This window comes from Schistocerca americana, chromosome 1, assembly GCF_021461395.2.
Source record: "Schistocerca americana isolate TAMUIC-IGC-003095 chromosome 1, iqSchAmer2.1, whole genome shotgun sequence".
NCBI classification, from domain to species: domain Eukaryota; kingdom Metazoa; phylum Arthropoda; class Insecta; order Orthoptera; family Acrididae; genus Schistocerca; species Schistocerca americana.
Genome location: NC_060119.1, coordinates 929,686,034 through 929,701,164, shown reverse-complemented (window position 1 = coordinate 929,701,164; position 15,131 = coordinate 929,686,034). Strand labels below are relative to the sequence as shown.

Here is a 15,131-nt window from a genome sequence, read left to right as displayed (position 1 = left end):
TCAGATGGTCTTTTTCATTATCTGTACTTCGTACAGTTTTCATGCTGTAAACTTTTTCATTGAGGCTATTTGCTACTTCTTCAAATAACAACGTTTCTCTAGCAGCCCTAAATGTATTACATACTTTAGCATTTTCTTATTCTATTTAACTGTTGTTGACTACAGTCTTTCTCACCCATGTAGTTTTTTATATTTTTATTATTTGCTGTTACCTTTTGGATGAAACTTCACTTTCTGCTGTAACGTCACTGAGTTGCAGTATTAATGCCTCTTGAGTATTCATTGTATGCATATTCCCATAAAACTGCAATTTTGTCCACTTATTGCTTCAGAAATATGTATTTTTAGAAAAAAACCTTGTAACTTAAACTGCTTACAAAAAAGAAGAAACGTTAAGTTCTATCCTGAATAGTACTTAAAAAGTTTTAGTAATAATTGTCAGATTAATAATAAGAAAGATTGAGTCCCTCAAGTAGTTACATTGTTTCTTATACTTATATTTTGCAGCTTTGGCACTATTAGTATTACTGAGTGGTAAACAAACTTTCAGTAAATCAAAGATACAATAACGAAGAACTTACCCTTGCTCATTTGTGTACATAGTTTCCCACTAGTAAAGTTTTCAGTAAGTTTATAATATATTAATTGTAATACTAGGATGCAAAATTAAACATCTCCAAAATGCGTTGTTGTGACTCAAAAATTACTGATATGCTAAAATTACTGAAATGCCACTACATTATGCTTAAATAACTTTGGGTATTAGATATTGTACAGTTAAAATTGTTTTGTATTTTGATTGAGAGAAAAAAATATTTTAATTGTGACATACAGGTAACACTATTCCAAAATTATCGTAGATCTAGCAGAGGAAGCTTGAAATATGTTCACACACCCTTTGCATCAGAATGTGTAATTAGTCTTGCAAACATTGTATTGGAGGTATGTGTATCTTCTTCGTATCTAAATGACTACACGTGCTATATAATCAATCATAAAGTTAACTATAACTACACTCAAACAGCTGGATGGGGTAGCACGGTCTAGGGTGCCTTGCCATGGTTCACCCTGCTCCCCCCATTGGAGGTTTGAGTCCTCAGTCAGGCATGGGTGCGTGTGTTGTCCTTAGCATAAGATAGTTTGTTAGATTAAGTAGTGTTTAAGCCCAGGGACAAATGACCTCAGCAGTTTGCTCCCATAGGAACTTGTCACTTACCACTCAAACATAAAATATAATCGAAAAGTCCACGTGTACTGCCAGTCCATAGTGTCTAATGGGCACACTATTTCAGCAATCAGAGATATCGCCACCATCAGGTGCGCTTGCGAACTGAGCTACTGAAGGCACACAGCAGACTTATATCCCCGCCCGTCACAAACCGTCACCTTCACCATTCGCATCCAAAGATGCACATCGCCAGTCACACATACACTTGCACTGGTATCTGCGGTGGCGAGGAAACAGTTACTCTGTCTGCCGTCATTGCCAGATCATTGTGTTCGCTAAGTGCCTTCTTAATTAGGTGCACTTCTGTTTTCCAAGCCTTTCTGAGATTATAGCTGCTGTCCTGATTGATAAGGTTATCCCTAGTACAAATTTTGATGTCTTATCTAATGATGCTGTCCCGGTATTTGGAAGTGTGCACTAAAGTCCTGGTACTTTCGTATTCCATTGCATGATTCTCTGACAAATGGTGCTCTTAGACTGCCGACTTATTGGCATACATTAGTAAAGTGTGCCGCTGGTGTTCTCTGCATCGATCTTTGATGGTACGCGCTTTTTGTCCAATATTTGTCTCGCCCTTTTGGTACAAAGTCTTCCGCAAACCTAAGTCATCCTTGACACTCCCTAATTATGCCCATGTTTTATTGGTGCAGGGGGGAGGGGGCGGCAAAGATTGTTCTTACACAGTCCGTTTTTATTATGTGCCTGACTTTTCCTGATAGTGTCCGGGTGTTTGGCATAAAGGCTGCAGCTCTCTCTTCCTCCATGATTTCTTCCATTGCCACAGGCTGTACTTTAGTGGTGGGGCATTGCATGCTTAATCTGCAGTTCTGAGTATATGTTTTTGTGGAACGCAGTTCTAACGTGTTAAATTTCCTCGGGCAAACTCTTTGCATAGTGTTTTTAGTAGCCCACACCATTCCTGCACAGGGTGGTGGCACTATCTGCATGCAAATACTGATCAGTGTGAGTTTTCTTCTGATACACACCGTGGTCCATGGTGCCAACAACTCTTCTCTTGACCATGATATCCAGGAATGGTAGTCTTCCGTTTTTTTTTTTTTTAAAAAGCTATATAGCATTCAGACATACAAGGAAGTCAAGAAGTTTTTCCCTTCCATGGGGCCATGTCACAAATGTTTCATTCATGTAATGGAAAGAACGAGTGGGTTTCCATTCGGATGTTATCAGGTCCTGGTCCTCAAAGTGCTCCATATAAAAATTCACAACCACTGGTGAGAGTGGGCTGCCCATTGTGACTCCCTCTGTAGTGCTCTCACAGTATTCTCCATTAAACAGCAAAGACAAGGAGGTTGGGACATGCCTGAAGAGAGTGGTGCTCTTCTCGTGAAATTTCTGACCAACGAGTTCTAGTAACTAACATAAGGACACCATGGTAAGTAACGAAATGATACAAAGCTCACCATGATATCAGGGTCTCCAGCCAGAAGTTGAGGCATTTCACAGAATTGGGAATGTGATGTGGGCATTTACCCACGTAAGGATTTAGTATCTTTGTCAGGTATTTTGCCAGCAATTTGTAGACACTCTGATGTTACTGACAGTGGGGTGTAACGGTGCACAATTGAATATCTGTGCCAAGAACACCAGCAGCACACTCTACTGTTGTTGTTGTTGTTGTTGTTGTGGTCTTCAGTCCTGAGACTGGTTTGATGCAGCTCTCCATGCTACTCTATCCTGTGCAAGCTTTTTCATCTCCCAGTACCTACTGCAACCTACATCCTTCTGAATCTGCTTAGTGTATTCATCTCTTGGTCTCCCTCTACGATTTTTACCCTCCACGCTGCCCTCCAATACTAAATTGGTGATCCCTTCATGCCTCAGAACATGTCCTACCAACCGATCCCTTCTTCTGGTCAAGTTGTGCCACAAACTTCTCTTCTCCCCAATCCTATTCAATACTTCCTCATTAGTTATGTGATCTACCCATCTAATCTTCAGCATTCTTCTGTAGCACCACATTTCGAAAGCTTCTATTCTCTTCTTGTCCAAACTATTTATCGTCCATGTTTCACTTCCATACATGGCTACACTCCATACGAATACTTTCAGAAATGACTTCCTGACACTTAAATCTATACTCGATGTTAACAAATTTCTCTTCTTCAGAAACGCTTTCCTTGCCATTGCCAGCCTACATTTTATATCCTCTCTACTTCGACCATCATCAGTTATTTTGCTCCCCAAATAGCAAAACTCCTTTACTACTTTAAGTGCCTCATTTCCTAATCTAATTCCCTCAGCATCACCCGACTTAATTAGACTACATTCCATTATCCTTGTTTTGTTTTTGTTGATGTTCATCTTATATCCTCCTTTCAAGACACTGTCCATTCCATTCAACTGCTCTTCCAAGTCCTTTGCTGTCTCTGACAGAATTACAATGTCATCGGCGAACCTCAAAGTTTTTATTTCTTCTCCATGAATTTTAATACCTACTCCGAATTTTTCTTTTGTTTCCTTTACTGCTTGCTCAATATACAGATTGAATAACATCGGGGAGAGGCTACAACCCTGTCTTACTCCCTTCCCAACCACTGCTTCCCTTTCATGTCCCTCGACTCTTATAACTGCCATCTGGTTTCTGTACAAATTGTAAATAGCCTTTCGCTCCCTGTATTTTACCCCTGCCACCTTTAGAATTTGACAGAGAGTATTCCAGTCAACATTGTCAAAAGCTTTCTCCAAGTCTACAAATGCTAGAAACGTAGGTTTGCCTTTCCTTAATCTTTCTTCTAAGATAAGTCGTAAGGTCAGTATTGCCTCACGTGTTCCAGTGTTTCTACGGAATCCAAACTGATCTTCCCCGAGGTTGGCTTCTACTAGTTTTTCCATTCGTCTGTAAAGAATTCGTGTTAGTATTTTGCAGCTGTGACTTATTAAGCTGATAGTTCGGTAATTTTCACATCTGTCAACACCTGCTTTCTTTGGGATTGGAATTATTATATTCTTCTTGAAGTCTGAGGGTATTTCGCCTGTTTCATACATCTTGCTCACCAGATGGTAGAGTTTTGTCAGGACTGGCTCTCCCACGGCCGTCAGTAGTTCCAATGGAATATTGTCTACTCCGGGAGCCTTGTTTCGACTCGGGTCTTTCAGTGCTCTGTCATACTCTTCACGCAGTATCATATCTCCCATTTCATCTTCGTCTACATCCTCTTCCATTTCCATAATATTGTCCTCAAGTACATCGCCCTTGTATAAACCCTCTATATACTCCTTCCACCTTTCTGCTTTCCCTTCTTTGCTTAGAACTGGGTTTCCATCTGAGCTCTTGATATTCATACAAGTGGTTCTCCTTTCTCCAAAGGTCTCTAATTTTCCTGTAGGCAGTATCTATCTTACCCCTAGTGAGATAGGCCTCTACATCCTTACATTTGTCCTCTAGCCATCCCTGCTTAGCCATTTTGCACTTCCTGTCGATCTCATTTTTGAGACGTTTGTATTCCTTTTTGCCTGTTTCACTTACTGCATTTTTATATTTTCTCCTTTCATCAATTAAATTCAATATTTCTTCTGTTACCCAAGGATTTCTACTAGCCCTAGTCTTTTTACGTACTTGATCCTCTGCTGCCTTCACTACTTCATCCCTCAAAGCTACCCATTCTTCTTCTACTGTATTTATTTCCCCCATTCCTGTCAATTGCTCCCTTATGCTCTCCCTGAATCTCTGTACAACCTCTGGTTCTTTCAGTTTATCCAGGTCCCATCTCCTTAAATTCCCACCTTTTTGCAGTTTCTTCAGTTTTAATCTACAGGTCATAACCAATAGATTGTGGTCAGAATCCACATCTGCCCCTGGAAATGTCTTACAATTTAAAACCTGGTTCCTAAATCTCTGTCTTACCATTATATAATCTATCTGATACCTTTTAGTATCTCCAGGGTTCTTCCATGTATACAACCTTCTTTCATGATTCTTAAACCAAGTGTTAGTTATGATTATGTTGTGCTCTGTGCAAAATTCGACCAGGCGGCTTCCTCTTTCATTTCTGTCCCCCAATCCATATTCACCTACTACGTTTCCTTCTCTCCCTTTTCCTACACTCGAATTCCAGTCACCCAAGATTATTAAATTTTCGTCTCCCTTCACAATCTGAATAATTTCTTTTATTTCATCATACATTTCTTCAATTTCTTCATCATCTGCAGAGCTAGTTGGCATATAAACTTGTACTACTGTAGTAGGCGTGGGCTTCGTATCTATCTTGGCCACAATAATGCGTTCACTATGGTGTTTGTAGTAGCTTACCCGCATTCCTATTTTCCTATTCATTATTAAACCTACTCCTGCATTACCCCTATTTGATTTTGTGTTTATAACCCTGTAGTCACCTGACCAGAAGTCTTGTTCCTCCTGCCACCGAACTTCACTAATTCCCACTATATCTAACTTCAACCTATCCATTTCCCTTTTCAAATTTTCTAACCTACCTGCCCGATTAAGGGATCTGACATTCCACGCTTCGATCCGTAGAACGCCAGTTTTCTTTCTCCTGATAACGACATCCTCTTGAGTAGTCCCCACCCGGAGATCCGAATGGGGGACTATTTTACCTCCGGAATATTTTACCCAAGAGGACGCCATCATCATGTAATCATACAGTAAAGCTGCATGCCCTCGGGAAAAATTACGGCTGTAGTTTCCCCTTGCTTTCAGCCGTTCGCAGTACCAGCACAGCAAGGCCGTTTTGGTTATTGTTACAAGGCCAGATCAGTCAATCATCCAGACTGTTGCCCTTGCAACTACTGAAAAGGCTGCTGCCCCTCTTCAGGAACCACACGTTTGTCTGGCCTCTCAACAGATACCCCTCCGTTGTGGTTGCACCTACGGTACGGCTATCTGTATCGCTGAGGCACGCAAGCCTCCCCACCAACGGCAAGGTCCATGGTTCATGGGGGGGAATGTACCCAAACAAGTTGGTGGTCGCAAAGCACTGTTTGTCAGAGAATCACACTATGGAAAAAGAACATACCAAGATTTTAGCTCAGACTCCAAATACTGGAACAGTGTTGTTAGAGAAGCCATCAAAATTCACACAAGAGACGATCTTATCAATCAGAACTGCAGCTATAATCTCAGCAAGGCTTGGGGACCAGCACTGGGTCTAATGAAAAAGATGCTCAGCAAGCACAACCATCTAGTGACCAAGACCAACAGAGCAATAACATTAATGCTACTACAGACGCCAATGCAAGTTTCTCCACAACTACCGCCGCATGCCCTCAGTTTGCAGACCGCGGCGGTAACGGCTTGCAGTGGGGAGGGGTATGTCAGCTGCCCGCCCTTAGGAACTCAGCTCATTAGCGCACATGATGGCAACACATCTGATTGCTGAAATATTGTGCCTGTCGGACACTGAGCCATTGACTGTTCAGTCAACAAATACATTGGGATAAACTCAAGAATTACAATAAAATATAAGTTTACTTTGTTGAAATGATATGCTGATAAATTAATTATTCTTGGAGTTCTGTAAATTATTATTGCTTGTGAACAAAATCCATAGATATTCCTCTTCTGTCTGCTCAGACAAAATAAAATTAATAAGTCACAACAGCTCACTTACCAACATCTGCAATTTTATGTCTTTGCTTCCTACCATAAAAACTTCATAAATATATCGGACATTAATAATATTTTTGCCACATGCTACTAGTAATTATGTGCAGCGTGTGACAAATCACACTAACATATTTACAAACAGTGACTTGAGGAACCCATGTCTGGAATCATTATCTGATGCCATTACACAGTCAGTTACAGGCATATGACCAACACAGTGATGAAAATTACAAGGTGAAAACAATAGACAAACAATAATGGTTGGCATTAATTTGGTGATACACGAGACATCCAAAAAATTCCACTAGCTGCCAAATTAAGTTTCGCCAGCTGAAATATCTCTCTCTCTCTCTCTCTCTCTCTCTCTCTCTCTCTCTCTCTCTCTGTGTGTGTGTGTGTGTGTGTGTGTGTGTGTGTGTGTGTGTGTGTGTGTGTAATGGGGAGGAAAATTTAGTTGTGATGAGGAATTGGAATTTGATAGTAGTAAAAGAAAGAGAGGGAAAAAAGTAGGTGAATATAGAGTGAGGGAAAAGTATGAAAGAACCCCCCAGGGAGCTCGCCACTCTTTGGCGGGTTCGTGTTTGGCTACCACGGGGCCCCAGCCTTTGCAGCATTTTTCTCTTCTGTGCTGCATGTCTATCCTCTTGCTATTCTTTTTCCCCTCCCTCGGGGAACATGTCTGAGGTATGTTGTGCATTCTGTCGCTGACAAGCGAACAGTCTCACCTTTGTTTTTCGCTCCCTTTTCCTTTCTTTGTTTCCCTTCTCCTCTCGTTCCTCCGCTTCGGCGTTTGAGGAACCTCTTTTTTCTTCTTTCCTATGCGCTCCTGAAGACCAGCCCATGTGTCTGAAGTGTAACAGGTGACTGGGTAACGCGTAATGCCCAACCCCGAGTCAACGGGTCGGGTTCGCACGTACCTCCTGGTACAGGCCAGACCCAGGAAGGGGTGATTGCCTGAGCTGTATCCTTCCCAAATTGCCGCTTGGTACCTCTGTCAGATGATCGGAAAGTGTGACCTGAGGTGTGAACAATCACATAAGGGGGGTGCACTCCCTTGTGAAGGGGGCCTCCAGTTGGAAGTAGCGCGCCATCAGAGATACTGGCAATTGTGGGGCATTTTCTCGCGATGAGTCAATCATCTTCCCACTCAATATCTACAAAACGTAAACGTAATAAGGCTAATGATTCAAAGACACTTCCCGCTGCACCACGGTTCCTCGTGGTCTCACATACTGAAGACGGTCAGTCCTTCACCTGTGAAATCCTGCTCTCATTTACAGAATGGCACTTTGCTTTCGGAGACCACTTCTGATTCTCAAGCACAACAACTGCTGCTGCCTCACTTCTCCACAGTTACCCTGTTTGTGTCGAGGCCCATAGAACTTTGAATTCTTCCCGTGGTGTAATTTACACCAGGCTGCTCAACGGTCTATCGAGTAATGAAAAAGGTAGATTCCTCCGTAGTGCCCACCCGCACTCCCTTCCTCATCTTTGATAGTGGAGCTTCCATCCAAGCTCCAAGCAGGCAATTAAATTATCATCGTCTGGCTGTACATTCCAAACCCGATGTGCTACTACCGTCATTATTTCAACCACAGTAAAATGTCTTGTCGACACTCAGACACGTGTCACGTGTGGTAGGGATGTGCACCAGGGCGATTGTCCACTCCCTTTCCCAATTGTATCAATTGTAATGGTGGCCATGCCGCCTCCTCTCAGGATTGCCCAGTGTATCTTGATGAGCGAGCTGTTCAAGAGATCCGGGTAAAGGAAAAAGTTTCTTGTCCAGTTGCTCACAAGTTACTGGCTAGTTGCAAACCCTGAGTTCTCCTGTCTGGTACCTGTAGTTCTGTTCTTGTTATCCCTCACTCCATGAAGGGCATGGCCATGCAGACAAGTGACCTCCAATTCAGCTCTGAGGTTGTGAAATCGCCCAATGTCTAGGTAGCATTGCCATCCCCCCATCGAGCTGTGCAACAAGCCACTGCACTCTCGCCTCAAGGGGCAAAGCCACCAACTACACAACCAGTAGGCCAGAAAGAACTGGAGAAGTACTCCCGCAAAGACTTCCTCTGTCCCTCCAGCCAAACAACACCCAAGTCTTCATCTAACCGGAAAGGCTCGAAGAAGTCCACCAAAGGCAAACGGTCTTCTCCTTCACCACCTCGAAGATCCTCTTGGATGGTGTTGTCACATGGTACCTTAGCCCGGACAGCCTTTGTGTCCCCAGTGCGCACCAACAACCATTTCTCACCGTTGGACTCCACAAACCAACCACACAAGCAAACTGATGCTTCTGTGGACCCCATGGAGCAGAATAATCCTGCTACTGTGTCCTGCAGTAGCGCCTCTTCCCCAGCTGTCACTCTGCAGCTGCTGAGGTGACACCACTACATCTCTTCATCATGACTCTCTTCCAATGGAACATTTGCAGCCTTCGGTCCCACAAAGAGGATTTACGGCTGCTTTTAGCGTCACAGCATTCCCTTGTACTCTGCCTTCAGGAAACGAAATTGCGCCCCCGTGACTACTTTGAGCTATCATATTACTTCCCGATTAGATTTGACCTTCCCCCTGAGGTCGGCATTCCATCTCGTGCTGCTTATAAGGGATGACATTCAGTCAACCCATTACCCTGACTACCCATCTTCAAGCTGTTGCATTTCACCTTTTTCTTCCCCACGTGACTTTTGTCCTCTGTACCATCTATATCCCTCAGTCATTCGATGTCACCATGGCAGACTTCCTTCAGCTTATTGGGCAGCTATCTCCCCCATTTTTGCTGCTTGATTACTTTAATGTGCATCATACCCTTTGGGGTTCTCCCAGGACCTGTCAGAGAGGTGCCCTCTTGGATGACCTCCTTAATCAACTTAACCTCTTCTGCCTTAACACTGGAGCACCCACTTTACTTGCTGACTCCTTGCACACCTATTCCCATTTGGACCTCTCCATACACTGCCCAGCTTGCCCCTCATCTTGGGTGGCCCGTTCTTTCTGACACCTATACGAGCACTATCCGTTTGCTTACTCCTACCCTATTCATGTGCATGCCTAAATGGCAGCTTCCTAAGGCTGACTGGCAGCTTTACTCCTCCCTGGTGACCTTCAAAGAACAAGATTTCACCAGTTGCGATGACAAGCGTTATCCTTACTGCTGTAGAATATTCCATCCCTTGCACTTCTTTACCACGGCGTGTCTCAGTCCCTTGGACTGAGGCATGCCGTGATGCAATTCATGCACGGAGACATGCTCTCCGCATTTTTAACCGTCACCCTACGCAGGCAAAAACTGTATTCATTATAAACAGATGTGTGCAAAGTGTCATCACATTCTTCGGGATAGCAAAAGAACCAGCTGGATTTCATTCACTAGTTCTCTTAACAGTTCCACACCTTCCTCTGTCGTGTGGGCCAACTTCCGACGGCTCTCTGGAACAGAGATCCATTTTCCATTTTCCAATTTCCAGCCTGTCAGTAGCTGATGACGTCACCATGGACCCTATTGCTCTCTCCAACACCTTGGGCCACCATTTTGCGGAAGTTTCGAGCTCTTCCCACTATCACCCTGCCTTCTTCCATCGGAAACGAGCGGAGAAGGCTTGGGCAATACCCTTCTCTTCTCCGAATCGTGAGTGCTACAATGCTGCCTTTACTATGAGGGAGCTAGATCATGCTCTAAGTACATCCCGATCCTCCGCCCCAGGGCCAGATGCCATCCACATTCAGATGTTGCAGCACCTTTCTCCTGCAGGCAAGCAATTTCTGCTAAACACGTACAACAGCATCTGGGCAGAGGGCACATTTCCTGGACGCTGGTGTGAAGCCACCTTCATACCCATACCTAAGCCTGATTAGGACAAAAACCTTCCTTCTAGCTGCTGCCCCATCTCTCATACCAGCTGTGTTTGCAAGGTGATGGAACTAATGACTCGTGCCTGGCTGGTATGGTGGCTTGAGTCTTGTCATTTGCTAACGAATGGACAGTGTGGATTTTGAGTGCAGCGTTCTCCAGTTGACCATCTCGTTACTTTGTCGACTCATGTCATCAATAGTTTCCTGTGGAAATCCCTGACTGTGGCTGTCTTTTTCGATTTGGAGAAGACCTACAACGCCTGTTGAAGAACTGGTAGCCTCAATACTCTTTATACGTGGGACTTCCATAGGTGCCTGCCCTGTTTTCTGCAGACATTTTTACAAGACCGTGCATGTGGGTTCTGCCTTGTTGGACACCTTTATCCAGGAAAATGGTGTGCCTCAGGATACCATCGTGAGCGTCATGCCCTTTGCTATTGCCATTAACCCTATAATGGCCTGTCTCCTGCCGGGCATCACCAGTTCCCTTTTTGTTGACGATTTTGCCATCTATTGCAGTTCTCCACAGACATGTCTCACTGAGTAGAGCCTTCAGTGCTGTCTTGATCACCTTTACTCCTGGAGCATCGACAATGGCTTTTGCTGTTCCACTGACAAAACAGTTTGTATGAATTTCTGGCAGCGCAAATGGTTTCTCCCACCATCTCTCCATCTTGGGCCTGTTGCCCTTCCGGTCATTGAAATTATGAAATTCCTGGGGCTCATACTCAATAGGAAACACTCTTGGTCCTACCATGTATCTTACCTGGCAATCTGCTGTATGTGGTCCCTCAATGTCGTACGTGTCCTCAATGGTACTTCCTGGGGTGCCGATCGAACCACCATCCTCCGTTTGTATCAGTCCCTTATCCGTTTGAAACTCGACTATGGGTGCTTTGTTTATGAATCTGCACGCTGATCCCTCTTATGCTGTCTCAACACTATCCACGATCATGGCATCCGTTTCGCCATGGGTGCCTTTTATACTAGCCGGGTTGAGAGTCTGTATACTGAAGCTACTGAACTACCACTGTCCCACCACCGTAACTTTCTCCTCAGCCGGTATGCATGCCATTTGTCTGCCATGCAGGGCCACCCCTCCTATGCCACCTCCTTTGATGATTCCTTTGATTGTGAGTATGGGGCTCATCCCTCTTCTCTATTACCTCCTGGAGCCTGCTTATGGCGGCTTAACTTCACACTACCTGCGACTTTCCTAGTGGGTGTGAACCCTTCACCACCTTGGCTTTGTGAAGTGGCCCATGTTAATCTTGGCCATCATCCCTAAGGACACTACTCCAGCCTCGGTCTATCGCCTTCAGTTTCATGACCTTCGCATGGAACTTCGTGATAGTACCTTTTTATACACTGATGGCTCTCAGACTGACCGAGGAGTCGGGTGTGCCTTAATCATTGGCACCCGTGTCTTTCGATATCGGCTTCCAGTGCGCTCCGCAGTATTTACAGCTGAGCTCTTCACCTTGCATCAGGCCATGGAGTACATCTGGCAACACAGTCTTTTCAATTGTGCCCTCTGCTCAGACTCATTCAGTGTCCATCAAAGTCTATCTGTGCTGTACACTGCCCAGGCTTTAGTGCAACGGGTCCAGGAAAACTGTCACTTGCTCACTCTTGGTGAGTGTCATGTTTCTGTGGGTTCCTGGTCATGTTGGGCTGCCAGGAAACGAGGCTGCTGACGCTGCTGCCAAGGTTGCAGTCCCCGTACCTCAGCCCGTGAGTGCCTATATTGCCTCCGATGATCTCTGCATTGCCATCTGTCAGGAGGTGGTGTCCCTTTGGCATCGCCAATGGTCCTCCCTTCACTGGAATAACCTTCGGCTTATTAAGCCTCTCCGAGCACCTTGGATGACCTACTCTCGGCCCTCCTGCCAGTAGGAGATCATGTTAACTCGGCTGCATATTTGGCACTGCCTTTTTAACCATCATCATTGGCTATATGGCGCTACCCCACCACTTTGTACATATTGTGCCCAGATTTTAACTGTCTGCCACTTCCTGATGGGCTGCCCCTTTTTTAACCATTTTACATTCCACCTTGGGTTTGCCGTCTGATTTAGTGGCCGTTTTAGCGAATGGCATCGAAGCAATATGGCAAAGGCCATTTAATTTTTAGTTTTGGATCTCCGTTTCTGTATGGTGTCTTTATAGTCCTGTTTCAACTTGCCTGTTTTTAGCTATCTTCTCTTCTGTCAATTGGGACTGACATATAGTCGTTTAACTCCTCTCTCTGATGTTCTATAGTTCTGACTTTGGCACGTTTGATCCCAGTTGTTTTTTGCTCCCTAAAGCAAGACAAAACAAACATCTGGTAGAATTTTCCACAGAGCATAATTTAGTCATTACTAACACTTGGTTGTTGAATTGTAAAAATAGGTTGTACCCATGGGAGACCTGGAACACCAGAAACTTTGACTGATTATTTAATGCTAAGACAGAGATTTAGGAACCAGATTTCAATCTAGAAGACATTTTCAAGGGTGGTTATGGACTCTGAACACAGTTTATTGGTTATGAAATGTAGATTAAAACTGAAAAAAATTGCACAAAGTCAGGATATTAAGGAGGTGGTACCTGGATAAGTTGAAACAGCCATAGTTTTTTGGGTGTTTTTAGAGGGAACCAGAGACTGTAGAGGGAGCATTAGCCAATGGTTGATTGAAATGGGGGAAAGGAATGTTGTAGATGATGAATGGATAGCTTTGAGAGATGAAATAGTGAAGGCAGCAGAGGATCAAATAGGTAAAAAGACAAGGCCTAGTAAAAATCATTAGATATAACGTGTGATTACTGAGTAATTGGTGAATGGAGAAAATATAAAAACACAGCAAATGAAGAATGTAAAAGGAATACAAACTTTCAAGAATGACGTTTATAGGAAGTGCAAAATGACTTAAGTAGAAGTGAGTATTGGATAAGTGTAAGTATAGTTACTGTATACAGGAAAATTAGAGACTTCATGAGAAAAGAGCTCAAGATGTCAAGAGCTCAGATGGAAAAACAGGACTAAGCAAAGAAGGGAGAGCTGAAAGGTGGGTGGAGTATATAGAAGGGCTGTACAAGCCAAGTGTACTTGAAGGTAAGGAAGATGATATAGAAGATGGAGTAGGAGATATGATACTGTGAGAAGAATTTGGCAGGATACTGAAAGACCTAACTCGAAACAAGGCCCCAGAATGGATGACATTCTCTCAGAACTACTGATAATGTTGAGAGAGCAACCAAACAAAACAGATCCACCTGGTAGACAAGATGTGTGAAAAGGGTGAAGTATCCCCAGTCATACAAGGAAATAAAATTCAATTCCAAAGAAAGCAGGTGGTGGTTGGTGTGATTGAAGAACAAAAGAAAATCGAAGCATTTGAGATGTGGTGCTACAGATGAGTGTTGAAAATGAGGTGGACTGATAAGGTAAGGAATGAGGTGGTTCTTCACAGTATCAGCAAGGAAAGGGATATACGGCAACCACTGACAAGGGACAGGATGATAGGACATCTGTTATGACATCAAGGAATAACTTCCATTGTACTAGAGGGAGCTGTAGAGTGTAAAGACTGTGGAAGAAGATAGAAATTGGGATACATGCAGCAAATAATTGAGACATAGGTTGCAACTGCTACTCTGAGATAAGGTTGGCATAGGATAGGAATTTGTGGTGGGCCATATCAAACCAGTCAGGAGACTGATGACTTAAAAACTAATTTACATAACTAAATTCATGTTATCAAGGTTTGCAGTTGGAACTGAAGGCACAATATTTAGAGATATGTCAGCAGATATTTGACAGGATTGTGTGTATTCATTGTTGTGGGTGGCGATGTGGTTATACAAATATGTTCCAAAAGAAAAACTGGTATGGTAGAAAAGTAAATTTACATCCATGTGCTGTGATATATACTTGCGTAACCTTTCCAAAAGATTTTGGAAGCAATTGCCCAAGACCTGCCTGCTATGCGCCTGATGAACCACACCTGCTCACAGGACAGACATGTGTAATTCTTTGTCAAGTTTCGAATTCTTGTGATTCTGATTTTATGTTAGGACTCACAACTAAACCCAAGTAATTTTTTTTCCTTCCAGAAATTGAAAATTCTCTTCCCAAAAAGAGCTCTCAAACTCAACTATTGATGCTTGTGCAATGCCCTCGAAAAACCTTACTATGAAGATTAGTGATTGAGTTGGAGGGAGGGGGGATACATTTTCTTCAAGGATAATACATAAAATATGTGAAGATTAATTTTCAGACTATCCAAAATTGTGGAATGAACTTCATATTATGCTGATTAATGATTAGAAATGATGTTTCTTTTTGTTTAATGATGGTGGTTAAGACGAAACCATTACACAGTAGTTTTACATTAGATATCTTCCAACACGTTGGTCACATCAATATTTGTGATATGGTTTTCATTCTTAAATGGATTGTGTTTCTTGCTGTGAATCTTA

The 15,131-nt window shown here is 43.3% G+C and overlaps 1 protein-coding gene across 2 annotated transcripts in view; it reads left to right on the top strand.

The window, feature by feature from the left end:
• LOC124615365 (TRPL translocation defect protein 14) overlaps nt 1-15,131 on the top strand; it is a 164,509-nt gene that overhangs the window by 99,274 nt on the left and 50,104 nt on the right. The gene's annotated exons all lie outside the window — the stretch shown is intronic.